General features: G+C 40.6%; 1 protein-coding gene across 1 annotated transcript in view; it reads left to right on the plus strand.

Moving 5' to 3' along the window:
- Positions 1-15,496, plus strand: part of LOC138749173 (double C2-like domain-containing protein beta) — a 210,317-nt gene that overhangs the window by 14,344 nt on the left and 180,477 nt on the right. The gene's annotated exons all lie outside the window — the stretch shown is intronic.

Consider the following 15,496-nt stretch of genomic DNA (forward strand, 5'->3'; position numbering starts at 1 on the left):
CAAGGGGACCAATTTTGTCCCTTACTATCCTTTTGCTCTTAGGATTTTCCTTCACATTGTCTGCCAAGGCTAAAATTCTTTTAGCCTTCCTGATTTCTTTCTTGAGGTTTTTCTTTCATTCTTTATTTTCCTCAAGTACCTCATGTGCTCCACATTGCCTAACCAAATCCTCAATGTCCCTTGAAAACTAAGGGTCCCTGTGCCTTCTAACCTTGCTTTTGGTCCTAACAGGAACAAACAAAGTCTTGCAAGTTGAGTCAGTGGTGAATAAGACAACTGCAATGCTGGCATTCCTATCAAGAGGAATAGAATATAAGAGCAGGGATGTGACGTTGAGGCTTTATAAGTCAATGGTGAGACTTCACTTGTAGTATTATGAGCAGATTTGGGCCCCTCATTTAAGAAAGGATGTGCTGACATTGGGAGGGTTCCGATGAGGTTCATTAGGATGATTCTGGGAATTAAAGGGTTATCATAGGAGAAATGTTTGACAACTCTTGGTCTGTACTCGTTGGAATTTAGGAGAATGAGAGGGGATCTCATTGAAATATTTTGAATGTTGAAATCCATGTAGAGTAGATGTAGAAATGATGGGAGAGTCTTGGACAAGAGGGCAGAACTGTATGATTGAAAGGGTTCCGCTTAGAATCGAAATGTGGAGGAATTTCTTCAGCCAGAGAGTGGTGAATCTGTGGCATTTGTTGCCACAGGCCATTGTGGAGGCCAGGAATTTGGGTGTATTTAAGGTAGAAATGAATAGGTACTTGATTAGCCAGGGTATCGGAGGTTATTGGGAAAAGGCCGGGCAGTGGAACTGAGTCAGAAACTGGAAGAGCTCATGAATAAATAGTGGGGCAGAATTGATGGGCTGAATAGCCTATTTATGCTCCAATGTCTTATGGTCTAAATTGAATGGTTCTGTTCTCAAGTTGTCTTTGTGTCACTTTTCAAAACTGATGGAAAAATTGTCCCATACTACCCCAGAATCATTCAAAGAGTACTTTTCATCCACTTTGACTTGGTAATGTGATAATGAAAACTGTGTTAACAAATTGTTTTAAGAGCAAGGTTAGTGTAGTAGTTAATGCAACACAATTGCGGCTTCAGCAACCCGGGTTCGCATCTGGCCTGTCTGTAAGGAGTTTGTATGTCCTACCCATGTCTACGTGAATTTACTCTGGGTGCTCTGGTTTCCTCCCACCCTTCAAACGTGTACGGGGATTGTCGATTACTTGATGTGTTTGGGTGTCATGTACTTGTGGGCCGGAAAGGACTGTTACTTTGCTGTATGTACGTCTACAATAAATTTAGATGCAATTTAAAATCATCTAGAATGCATTTCGTCAAAACTGATCCCATTTGTTCTCAATGAATAAGAGCTTAAATAATACTTATGCCACTGACACTATGAGCAATGGCACCGTTGGAGACAGTGATCACTGAATTTTACAATGAAAACTCAGGTGCAGAAGTTCTGCCAACCTTCTCAGCACTGTCTGTGTGCCAAAGGTCAGTGTGAGAAAATGAAAATGAGGACTTGGTGAACTTAAAATCAATTGTCCAGCAGGAACACTTGATGTCATGTACTTCCATGACATACTGAATGTTCCTTTCTGTGAGCAAACAAAAATAAAGTTTAATTTCTGCCATGAAATATGAAATGAGCACCAAATGCACTGGGTGATACCTGGTTCGAAAAGAAAAGTGAAATGGCATCCATTTGAGCAGCATTTCAATGTCCAATTCAATTTCCCAACGGGCAAGATTTCAACATGGAATGGGTGCAAATACTTCAAACAAAGTGGAAAATGATATTTATGTCAATTTATGCAAAAGAAAATGGGACCATATGGACCCATTTACTAGAGATCTGAATATAGAAAAAGAATGCTGAGGAAATTCAGCTGGCACAGTTAGTACAGTGGTTCTCCACTTTTTTTCTTTCCACTCACATCCCACTTTAAGTCATCCCTATGCCATCGGTGCTCTGTGATGAGTAAGGGATTGCTTAAGGTGGTGTGTGAGTGGGAAGGGAAGGTTGAGAATCACTGCTCTAGACCCAATTGTTACTGAAATATTTTGCTTGAGAAATATTGTCATTGGCCCATTTCCTTTGGAGTGATGAAACCATGCACATAACGAGTCAATTGGGGACAATGAAAACAATGGTTTTCAAACCTTTTCTTTCCACCCACATACCCCTGACTAATCACAGAGCATTTATCGCAAAGGGATTACTTAAAGTGGTATGTGAGTGGAAAGAAAAGGTTGAGAACTACTGGGTTAGCAGAATGCTATTACAACTCCAGTGAGCAGGATTGAAATCCAGCGCTGTCTGTTAGGAGTTTGTACGATCTCTATGTCTGCGTGAGTGCTCTGGTTTCCTCCCATGTTCCAAAGATGTACGCAGTTGGTAGATTAATTTGTCACGTGTGTATTTGGGGGGTGTTGAATCATGGGCTGAAAGGTACTGTTACCATGCAGTATCTCTGAATTAAAACCTAGAATAAGAAATCTGTCGGAACATTTTCCAGTACTCAAAGGTTAGTTAGTAGGTCCTTGGTTGGGAATTCTTTCTACCAGGATTTTGTTTGCCGTGAATGCCTTTAATTTCAAAATGGCAATTGCAGTGCACAATGGCTGTGATATTGGCAAGGGAATGAATGCACAGAAAGTGGTGGCAGAAGTAAGTTGGCAGATGGACAGATTTTGATATCAAAAAGGTGATTTAATATCTGTCTTTAGATTCCCATCCTTGATCAAACCCCTTTTGAGGCTCATGTAGTTGGATACAAGTTCAATGTGTGCATTTAAAATATACTGAAGATGAAGTGTGAAAGATTAGACGTCTCTGAGTTCGTTGGTTAAGAGTGTACACATTTTCTCTGATGAATTAGTGCAAATGATTTTAAGATAGAAACTGAATGAAAAATTGCCATCATTTCCAGATTTGAGTTGTAAAAAACTGATGTTATCACCAGGTATTTAATTCTTAAATAGACAAACAGGAACAAGGGTGTATTAATGAAAAAGTATCTGGATCGAGTCCACGCTGCTGAAGATCCAGCTGCGCTGGATGGGTCACGTCTCCAGAATGGAGGACCATCGCCTTCCCAAGATCGTATTATATGGCGAGCTCTCCACTGGCCACCGTGACAGAGGTGCACCAAAGAAAAGGTACAAGGACTGCCTAAAGAAATCTCTTGGTGCCTGCCACATTGACCACCGCCAGTGGGCTGATAACGCCTCAAACCGTGCATCTTGGCGCCTCACAGTTTGGCGGGCAGCAGCCTCCTTTGAAGAAGACCGCAGAGCCCACCTCACTGACAAAAGGCAAAGGAGGAAAAACCCAACACCCAACCCCAACCAACCAATTTTCCCTTGCAACCGCTGCAATCGTGTCTGCCTGTCCCGCATCGGACTGGTCAGCCACAAACGAGCCTGCAGCTGACGTGGACTTTTTACCCCCTCCATAAATCTTCGTCCGCGAAGCCAAGCCAAAGAAAGAAGATCTGGATGAAACAAACCAAATAAACCTCAATCCAAGTTTACAGAATAATGTAATTGACTATATCTCTGAAGAACATGAGCTGGAAGTTCATTATAGAATATTTAATGAGTATCTGTTTCAATATCTATTAAATCCATTATGAATTAATTACCCTGAACTGAATGAACCTTTGATAGAGTATGTGAGTGACTGAACAAACTTTGTTATTTGGGGTGCTTTAATTTGGAATCAAATGATACAGGCATTCATCAAACTTCCTGAATTCTATACACAGTTTTGAAGGGTGGGTATCGACTAGGACTCCTGCAGTGGTTGGGGGTGGAATTGGCGCACTTCCAAAAAAAAAATTGAATAAAAATGGTGTTCTGAAACTTTTGGCAGCATGACTTCATCCAGAATTCATAGATTCTTTAATGCAGTTCGGGAAGTGGGTGGACATAGAATGAGTGAATACCAGGAAAGAGGTGGTTTACCTTAAAAAGCAGACTATTAATGAGTCAACTCCAAAGGAAATCAACAGCAAAAAGAGGAAAAAAAATGGCAGAGGAAGTCAATAGACTAGCATTGTTCTCAAGCACAGTCACAGTGTGAAATGATATTTTGATGAAAATGAACTCGAATTGCCAGGATTTTCTTATTTCTTCATTACACATCCCACACCACCTTAATCCTTTTCCTAATGCCCCTGCAACTATCCTCACAACCACAACCTCACACTCAATGTCACCAAAACGAAGGACCTGATTGTTGACTTCAGGAAGGGAAAACCAGAGGTGTACGATCCAATGATCATTGGGGGGATCAGAGGTGGAGAGGGTGAGCAAATTTAAGTTCTTGGGAGTCACTATCTCAGAGGATCTTTCCTGGACCCGACACACCAATGGCATCCTAAAGAAAGCACGTCAGTGCCTCTACTTCCTCAGGAGTTTGCTGAGGTTTGGCAAATTTCTACACACATGTGGTGAAAAGTGTGCTGATCGGCTGCATCACAGTCTGGCATGGGGACACCAATACCCTTTCAATAGGTAGTGGATACAGCCCAGGACAAAACCCTCCCCACCATCGAGATCATCTACAGAGAATGGTGTCATCAAAGACCCACACCACCCAGCACACGCTCTGTTCTCGCTGCTGCCATCAATTAAAGAGGTCGAGGTGCCACAAGACTCGTACCCACCAGGTTCAGGAACAGTGCTCCCCCTCCACCATCGGACTCCTCAACAACAAACTCAATCAGGGACTCATTTAACGATGCTTACTTTTGCACGTCATTGATTTTTTTTTCCCTCTCCATATTGCACAGTCAGTTTGTTTATATTTCATTATTTGTTTACTAGTACATTAAGTACAGTTATTCACACTACCAATAAGTGGCAATCCTGCCTCTCACTGAGGAAATAAGAATCTCAGGGTTGTATGTGATGTCATGTACATGCTCTGACAATAAATCTGAACCAGTTCCCTCCCAACTTACCGTTGTTCCTGATGGACACTGTACTAAGCTCCTGTACACAGCTTTAAAACCATAGAGAAGGTCAAGCTATCACAGTTTACAATGTCATTCATTGCTCATTTGAAAACATTTCTGCTTCTGAATAATTGAATATGGGCTACAATCCCCTTCCAGTGACTTAGCCCACACAAATATTTAGCCGAATGTAACACTGCTGTGATGAGGGCTTCCAGAACTGTGCTTGTCTTTCTGAAGGGTAGTTAAAATCCTGTGAGCTCTTTCACACTGACATAAAGATCACTTGGCATTATTTTGAAATCAGGCAGGGGAATTATCAGCAGAATCTTATCCATTACTTATTCTTCACTTTATGTTATTAAAGCAGATTATCGAGATACATGGCTGCTGTGGGAGCTTTCTGTGTGCCAATTACTCGATATTGAAAAAACTCATTGCGGTATTGGGAGCCTGAAGAATAAAGTTACACACAAGTGATGTCGCCAGATGTATTCTAATGTGTATGGATATTACTGAATGAATATGTATTGTGCGGGCAGGTTTTTTGGGCACATTTTCAGCTGTGCAAGCTTGACTGAGATTTGCAGCTGGGAAGTCCACAATGTTACATGAGTTGAAAACATTGCAAGAATTTGAGAGGAATTTTTGACAGCACGGCTGCTTTACTATCATTTGTTAAAGGGTAGTATTAGTATGATATAAATTATGAATGTATCTATCCTTTTCACGTGTCACGTGTGATGCTACATTAATTGTGCTCACCATCTGAATCCTTCTTCCACAAAATAATAATTGATGTTGACTGTGGGAAAGGTAGTGCTAGGGATATCAGTACTGGTCTTGTTATGACCAGTGCAGTTGTGCTCCCACATCACAGACTGATTTCAGTGCAAGTTCTGCTTGTTTCGAGCACGCCTCCAGTACACTTCTGCCTTCAAACCTTTTCAGTGGCGCCCCTGAAAAAGTTAAAAGCAGGGTTTGGAGCTCAACACCACCCTTCCATTCCCCTAACCTCTGCACATGAATTGAGCCTTGATCTAGTGTTGATTTGTGATGACTGCTTTGAATCGACACAAACTGCAATAACTTTCATTTATATAGTGCCTTTCAAGTCCTTGGGCATAGTTGCTGCTTCCTTTGCATTCTTTGCTAAAATTCCTCTGCCCTGTCCATGTAGTCCCTCATCCCAGCAATCTCCATTAGAGCATTAGTGTATATTTGGAAAATGCCCGAGTTGGCAGGCTCAAATCCATAGCACGACTGCTCAGAGAGCCCCAGACTGCTGCAAACCAAAAGAATACTAACCATCTAAACTAGTGGTTTTCAAACTTTTTCTTTCTACTCACTTTCCACCTTAAATAATCTCTATGCCTTAGGTACTCTGTGATTAGTAAAGGATTACTTAAGGTGGCATGTGAGTGGAAAGGAAAGGTTTGAAAACCATTGTTTTAATCGTACCTAATTGACTCGTTAGTGCACAATTTCATTCTTTGGCTTGGCTTCGTGGACGAAGATTTATGGAGGGGGTAAAAAGTCCACGTCAGCTGCAGGCTCGTTTGTGGCTGACAAGTCCGATGCAGGACAGGCAGACACGATTACAGCGGTTGCAAGGGAAAATTGGTTGGTTGGGGTTGGGTGTTGGGTTTTTCCTCCTTTGCCTTTTGTCAGTGAGGTGGGCTCTGCGGTCTTCTTCAAAGGAGGTTGCTGCCCGCCAAACTGTGAGGCGCCAAGATGCACGGTTTGAGGCGTTATCAGCCCACTGGCGGTGATCAATGTGGCAGGCACCAAGAGATTTCTTTAGGCAGTCCTTGTACCTTTTCTTTGGTGCACCTCTGTCACGGTGGCCAGTGGAGAGCTCGCCATATAACACGATCTTGGGAAGGCGATGGTCCTCCATTCTGGAGACGTGACCCATCCAGCGCAGCTGGATCTTCAGCAACTCCAAAGGAAATGACAATTGTTTCTGAAGCAAAATATTTCGGTAACAATTGGTTCAACCTTTTTTTCCCACTCACAAACCACCTTAAGCATACCACCAGAGCATCTATGGCATAGGGAATTACTTAAAGTGGTATGTGAGTGGAAAGAAAAAGTTTGAAAACCACTGGTCTAAACTGTAGCTACTTAATAATGAATGTCCAAAGTAATAGCTACTTAGCTGCAACACCTTCAATAAGTGCCAGATAAATAAAATCTTTATATAAGACATTTCATACTAGTTGACAGAAGATTGCATGCTGAGATGAATACAAATGAATGAAATTAAGTCCGATAAAGTTAAATATTAATTATTTAGTATTATCCCTTGAATAGCAGGGTGCAAACTGTTGAACCCTGGGAAGCAAAAGTGAGTAAAAGAAGGCCTAGTCTGTAAGTAAATGAAAATTAGTTTGAGGCACTCTGGGTTCTTGGTGCAACATCCAGGTACAAAAGTGAGCAAACTTAGGAGCCATTCTGACATCCTCTTGATGTAGATGGGATTTTTTTTTGTTGGGATTCCACATTCTCCTGCCAAAGAGACTCTCTGTTCTCCGAACTATCTGGAGTGTTTTCTCTCTAAGCAGTCATGAGACAATGATTGCTTCAGGTCCCACAGCACCGGACAAGTGAGGGTCCCAGTGGCTGAAAGGACCCCCCCCCCACAAGATGTGGGCGATTTGCGGTCAGGGGACCCAGGCGGGCTGCGGGCTGCTGGAGACTGGCTCGTGGGAACCAGGTATTTGAGCCAGGATTTGACAAGGGTGCTGAGGGCATGAAGGGGTACCGAAGGGTCTCGGGTGCTGAAGGCTCCCCGATAGCTTTGGAGGTTTGGATCTGTAGCTCAGATTGCCAGTGAATCGAACAGAAGCCTTTGCAACTGCAGAGGCTGCAGGAACACTGGAAGTAAATCCACGAACACTCAGAGTCTCTGAAGGGACTCTCTTCTATTGTTAGGGATGCCAGGCTCATAGTTACTCTTTGCCCTAAGGCAGAAAAAAGTTACATTTTTACTGTATTATTACATATCAGTAAAAAGGAACCTTGAGTCCATGACAATGCTACACTTTGCAAGGAAACTTTCAAAACATGAATGAATCATCTCCTCTCTTCTCTTGCTATTGATGGAGGTCAGATGGTGTTAGGAATGGAGCTGATGTGGCCAGTCCATCAATGCAATCTCAATGTAACTGGAGCGTCAATGCAGATGCTATTTTTCTGGCATTTTGTTGCATATCGTTTTAGTTGCCTGTTCAAATTTCACCTACATATAAGATGTAAAAAACAGGTTAATTTAATATCACTGTGCTTAGCATTCATTGTATTATCCCTTGAACAGCAGGGCGCAAACTGTTGAACTCTGGGAAGCAAAAGTGAGCAAATTGTTAAATGTAATGCAATGCAGTGAAACCCCTGGATCAGGCACCTATGGGATTGGTAGATGCCGATTGTGTATTTTCAGGTTGCTTGAGACTTACTCTTACAATGCCAAACTAATACACTTGCAGTTTAAATGACAAAAATAATAATACTGTACTTACACTGAACAAACTTCACTTGCATGAATATATAAACCTTAAAGCATTTTACTTTATTTTCAGTCACATTCTTTGAAAACATTTAACCATTGATGTATCTGCAGGTTCCTCCCCCTCAGCAGAGCTGCTTTAAAGACTAACAATAACATTGTAGATAATTAACCTTACCCCCTCCCTCCCAAGTTTACAGATAAAGCCTCTAACCAGGGCGAATCTTACTAAGCAGGACATTTAAAGAGAATCACCCCAGCAGTGAGCAGCATCAACCAACTCTTCATCCTGGGCGACGCCATTTTATTCAAACAGCTGCTATAAGCTTCATTCCAGCAGCTGCTATAAGCAAACACATATACAGAGAACGTTTACTTTTACAATTTTAAACATATGCATTTTTTACCTATTATTTTATCCTTATTTATTTATTTTCTTTGGGGTTTTTTTTTGCTGGTTGCTTGAGGCTGCCGGTTGCTTGAATTCTCGATACCAGGGGTTTTCACTGTGTAATATTTGCTAATTAGCCAGAGTCCTGCCCACAACAGTATGTGTTCAAAGATACTTTTACTCATTCTGATAGGAAGCTATATTTCTTCCCACTTATTTTCTCAAAATGCATATTGTCTTTCTCTTTCTTTTTCCCCTTGAGTTCTCTCCAAGTTTAAAACTTTCTCCGTTAGCAGCGATAATATATGGCGATTCCCTTGTGTTTTAAATGATATGTAGTCACTCACTACTAGTGAGGACATCCCCATTGTATGCGTTTGATTTTACAGCAATCACATTCTGGGGCATATTTCAACTCCTAACCTGCCTGTGCCTTTAGGGATAAGGACTGATCTGTTCCATATGGGGAAATAACAGATCAAAATCCTCTTGTAATCGAGGTCATTGAAGCTGCATTGAAATGTTTTAGAACAATTAAAAAGTGGTTAATTTGTTGGAAATTTTTGGCTTTAAAAAAAAAAGTTTTACATTTGTGGTAGCATAAAATGCTCCGAGTGTGGTGAATGCTAAGTAGACGCAGTGGTAGGGGACTTTCAGAGCTGTAGATAAAATTACTGAGTATAAAACCCATTGTTGTATTGGTGACAAAGAAGAAACATCACAAGTATTTATCATTTTCAGTTCACCTGTGCGTGTATTCCTGCTCTGATAATAAAATAATGTCGTGGCTGTCAGTGGCTCAGGAATAACAGGCACAAAATAAGTGTTGTCTTTATTTACTTTCTGTGGATAGCCAGGTTGTTAGGGTTTGTGTAATAAATCACTAATGTTGAACATTATGATCATCTATATTCTGTATGTAAGCCTGGCTGCAAAATAGGAATATCAATTATTTTGTTTAGATCCACTTTCTTCTTGTTATCGCTCTTTATCAAGCAATGATGTTATGCTCCGATTCCTTTTAACATCCTCTACCCCTTTCTTCTTTTTCAGTGTAGATTTATACATTGTGTTAGAAGCACCTCAGTGTTTATTAGGCACAAATGCTGTTCTTTATTAAGAACACAAACACTGTGGGAAGGCATTCTGTGGCGTGTTTCACCCGATAAATCAATCTGCTTCTTCTGTTGATGCAATTACGTGTAGTGACTGCTAAATGAGGAAAAGCTGTGGATCACCCGAGACCATGGTAACACCATCTCGAGCAGCCACATGCCATTTGTAGATTGGATTTGATGTCTAGACGTTGTGTGGATGTCCTATGAGGGCAGGGTCAGGCTCAGCTGTCACCTTCCAATAGCCTGCCAAATACTCTCAGCCCATTTTCATGTACGAAGAATGACTGATATTGAAACTGTAAATCCAAGATGAGAAGCATGGTCAGCACCATTTGGAAAAGAGAAATCCTCGCCCCCCCCCCCCCCCCAACCCCCTCCATATTATCCCGTCATTGTCTTTGAGGAAGGAGAAAGTGAAAATGAGGGAAGATCAGTCAATGTTTTACTCAGTGCATAATTAACATATAGAAATTCTCATGTAACAGGTAACCATTCTGGTAGTAACAGGGACATTCTGGATTTACTAAGTGCTTCTTACATTTAAAATAAATTGTAAGGCACATTGTGAAGGTGTAAGGAGAAAGTCTGGCATTGAGGTGTCAAGTGTTGCCAGTAATTTCTGCAGCAAAAAGAATCTTGTGTATGCCCTCTGACAATAAATCTGAAACCCATGCAGTTGTGGGGAGAACATACAAATTCCTTTCAGATAGGATTCGAACCTGGGTCATTGTCACTGTAATAACGCAAATCACTTTTTCCTGGAGGTTTAATCACATGACTTTCCACCTTCAACAATCACGTCGCCCGTTTTCTCATCTTCAATGTTTACACAATCAACCAGCTGAAATGCTTAATAAAGATGCACCTTTTTAAAAACGAGCTAATATCTCTTGTGATTTTTCTGCTGGTTTTTTTTTCAGTGGTTGTCCAAAGCTTAATGCATACTTCCTGCTGGATAACTATAAGTGATTAGCAGACCTTGTATCTGGGAGGATTTGAAGAGAACTCTGAAGGAGGAAAAGGCAGAGAAGAAGCAGAAGGATTTAGTGAGGGATTTCCATTAGTTTGGGACGACAACAAATTATGGGGCAAAGAGCGGGGATGGAGGGTGTTGTGGGTAGAAAATGCCAAGGATGTGGAGCCCAAAGGAGGAAATTAGATGGCTTAGGGAACCACACAGAGGGAGGGAATGACAATGGCATTAAGAAATTCTCAGAATCAAAATTTATTGATATAAACATGTCACGCAATGTGTTGTTTTGTGGCAGCAATCTCACAGTGCAAATATTACTGTAAATAACATTTCTAAATTATGCAAGAAAATAGGAGGAAGAGAGGTCATGTTTGTGGTTAATGTCCATTTAGAAATCTGGTGTTAGCGAGGAAGAAGCTGTCCTTGCGCCACTGGGTGCTCATCTTCAGGCTCTTTCCTGATGATAGCAGTGTGAAGAAGTCATGACCTGGTTGTTGGAAGTCCATGATGATAGAGGCTGCTTTCTTAAGGCACCGCCTCTTGTCAATGTCCTTGATGGAGTGAGGACTGATGCCCGTGATGTCACTGGCCGAGCTTTCCTGTCCTGTGCTTTGGCCCCTCAGTATCAGAGTCTGATGCAACTAGACAGAATGGTCTCCACGGTACACCTGTAGAAATTTCCGAGAGTCTTTGAACCTCAGCCTCCTCAGGAAGTATAGCCGCTGGCGAGCCTTCTTCATGATTGCATCAACAGGGAGGCCCCAGGACAGATCCTCAGAGATATTAACACCCAGGATAACATTGGGGCCTTTAAATTCATGGGGTGAAAGCCATCCTATTCCAACAGGTGTTTGAGGGTTTGAAACTTGTTTGAATCAATCATTATCTCAACCAATTGGAACAAAAGCCAGTTTGAACCAGATTGTCCACATTTGAGTGAGCAGTAAAAGATTAAGTACTACAAATCTCTTCAAGCATGTCTATACTTCTTCTCCAAAACCTAGGATGTTTGGAGATCTGCCTTTAGATTAATAAATCAGCGAAGGATTTCTAACAGCAGGTTTTCAGGTTTACTGGCAATCTCATCTTGGCATATTTGAGAATGGAACATTTCCATACTGCTGGGCAATAAGATTTCCATTCTCACGCACCTTTTGCTTCTAATCAAAGACTGAAAGGAAGTTTAGTTTGCATAGAAATCAAAGGTGAACGTTACAGATGCAACAATTCAGCAAAAGAAGGGATGTGGGAAATAAAATGTTGATGTATTTTTGCTATTCCTTATTTGAATGCTACCAGCTGAGTCCTGGCTCACCCCTATTACTGAAATATTGCTAATTGTAGCTACTGATATCCTTGTTGTTTGCAATGAGGATACTTCATCTTAATTTGCCTGAAGTCTTCAGGACAATTGGCTATACCTTTCCCCTCCAATGCTGCTGAACCATTATTAACCTTGATGGGACCACACCAGCCCAGCCCCTTCCTTAAGCATCCTATTGTAGTCAGAGATTCACTTACAAAGGGGTTCTCTTCTCATTCCTGCAGCTTTTAACCTCTGGTAGACCTCAAGAATTTTTTCTTGTCACGTGAGTAGTCATTAGTTTTGACTATTATTGGTGGTAGAGGCTAAGATGGTGCCTAAGCAAGTCACTAACGTACGAGAAGAGAGACAGGAATCTTGCAGGTTTCAACCTGCATTTACCCCTCTGCATCAGTTGATAATATCCGAGAGAAGTTGTGAGGATCTTTACCATGTAAAGCAAAGATAACAATAAGCCAAGTAGAAGTAATGGTACATTCCCATTCTCCCCACCTAATAAATGTACATTATATCAATAAACCGCCTTTGACTTTGGTATGGTTCCCATTAATTTAGCTGTTGTGGCTGCAGTTTTCACTCTACAATTAATTGTATCCCCTGTTCTCCAAGTACAGCTCTGATTATCCAAAATCAGATTATCAGAAATCCTCAGTTTTCCCAATTTGCTTTTGGAGCCGAACTGATAGCCCAGGTTGAAAAAAAAAATTGGAATTTTGCATAAATTTTGCATTTTGTAGAATTTTGAGTTTAAACATTATTTCACGCTTAAAAAGCCTTCCTTTGCTGTGCGTTGTATAAAAACTGTTACAAATGATTTACTGTTGCTACTGGGTTGTTTTTTAATAAAATCACCAGTTATCCACAAATATATGCTGGTTCCGAGCATTTTGGATAACCGGGGTTGTACTGAAGTTTGTATAAAATTAACTGAAAATTCCACATTTCTAGTCAAGGCAATTGTAATAAAAGAGAATTTTTGTTGCACTGAAATCACTGGCAGCCAGGCCTTGCTCTTTGCTCATTCTTCATCCGGATTCTGCTGGGAAATTGGCACCACGCGTGTTGGCATGGGTTAATTACGCCATTGGACCTGTTTTAGCACAGACAGTATGAACAGAATGGCTTTGACAGCTGGTGAGGTCCCACTCTCAAGCTCCCCAGAAATCAGGATGGTCAGTGAAGTTTGTGAACACAATAGGATCTTGAAAAAAGATCCAGCTTTCTTCCACAGCCATTTTTGCTAATTAATTTTGATGGGATTGCCATCAAGTTCAAACTGGCAGTGGCTCAATTGGCAGCTTTACCAGGCTGAGAAACTGTCAAGCCTAGAGAACTGGTCTCCTCTGATGGTTTGGATTGTTTATTCCTATATAATAACAAAACACTGGTCGTACAGAAAGTTAGCAAATGGACAAAATTCACAGTGGTTTAGGTCAGGGGTGGCCAGCCTTTTAATTTTTAATTTAGACATGCAGCATGGTAACAGGCCATTTCGCCCCATGAGTACATGGGTTAATTGGGTGTAAATTTGGCGGCACGGACTCTTGGGCCAAAATGGCCTGTTACCGTGCTCTATGTCTAACTTAAAAATTAAAAGGTTGGCACCCCTGCTTTAGGTGATCTTTAAACTTGAGGATTCCTGATCCAGACAATGAACAGTACTGTTAATCTTATAGATGAAGCACTGGATTTTATGAACATCTAAATGTACCTTAAGCAGAACAGCGATGCTTAGTAATGGGATTACATGAAAAATGAGTTTGCTTTCACAGTCATCTATGTTTATTTGATAGTATGTTAAAGCATAACTAATTTATTTAATAAATAGAGACATGGTGTTCATTTTAGTGTTTTGTCACCTGCAATAATGGTAGTGTGGTGTGGCAGATCTTTATTAAGGGCAGCTCAAAGATGGCATCTGAGGGGAAGGTTTGAGTGCTGACAGGAATGAATGGATTTTCAAGATTTATGTATCTGTGCCAACAGAAAGTGGAACTTGCTGTATTTGTGCCCAATGATGGCAGCTTGAGTAATGTGTGTTGGTTACACAAAGTTGTGGCCCTTTTCCGCAGTGTCAATGTGATATTCACATGCCTGCATTAATAGAATTTACATGTCTGATTACCAGAAAATGTGAAGCAGATTTTGCTCACATTTGAGTGAGCAGTAAAAGATTAAGAACTACAAACCTCTTCAAGCATGTCTATACTTCTTCACCAAAACCTAGGATGTTTGGAGATCTGCCTTTAGATTAATAAATCAGCGAAGGATTTCTAACAGCCGGTCTTCAGATTTACTGGCAATCTCATCTCGGCATATTCGAGAATGGAACATTTCCATACTGCTGGGCAATGAGATTTCCATTCTCAGGCACCTTTTGCTTCTAATCAAAGACTGAAAGGAAGTTTCCCTGTTGCTTTTGTGTGATGAGTGCATTGAATGTGTAGCTGTGTTGTGCTGTTGATATTGTAGTTTAGTCATATCAAAACTACAGTTTAAATCTGTAATGATATCAATTTGATTGAATTCTCTAAATATGCATAATCCATAATAAATTACAACAGAATTAAACCATGGATTTCGTTCTGAAATTTTAAACCATTGTTGCTTTCAGTTCTAAATCAGTAGGCTATTGCTTTGAAGTGGGCAAGAATAATTAATTCATATTTTTAACATATCTCATACGCCTTGGAAGGCAGTGAATATTAACATAGAGATATGTAATCTATCTTTATATAAAAGTTCTTGGTCTGCAATTTAAATTGTAGGCCTTAATGTATTCAGAATAAATGACTTAGTACCTTCATTAAAATACAATGAATTTCATAGAAGCATTTTAATCAATCATGTGCTAAAATCTACACTTGGCAATTAAAAGTAGTGAGAGAAAAAAATGTAATACAATTGAAGTGCGCATGTATTCCCACTAATAAATTCCATCTCCATCACGATGGGTCACATTAACTGTATTTTCTTTCTTTACATAAATAATGCATTGATTTGGACTAAAGTTTCAGTGTGTGTGTGAATAGATTTAGAGTGCTTCCAAAAAAATAATTGCAAGATAATGATATTGATTTGCATTTATTTAGCACTTCTGCCATAGCAGAATATTTCCAGGGTGATTCACAGCCCTTATAAGGAGGTATCCTTGGCATCTCTGAAGGAACTCTCTTTTGCTTCTCTTTCTCCTATCGTTGGGG

The sequence above is a fragment of the Narcine bancroftii genome, chromosome 14, assembly GCF_036971445.1.
Source record: "Narcine bancroftii isolate sNarBan1 chromosome 14, sNarBan1.hap1, whole genome shotgun sequence".
Classification (NCBI taxonomy): Eukaryota; Metazoa; Chordata; class Chondrichthyes; order Torpediniformes; family Narcinidae; genus Narcine; species Narcine bancroftii.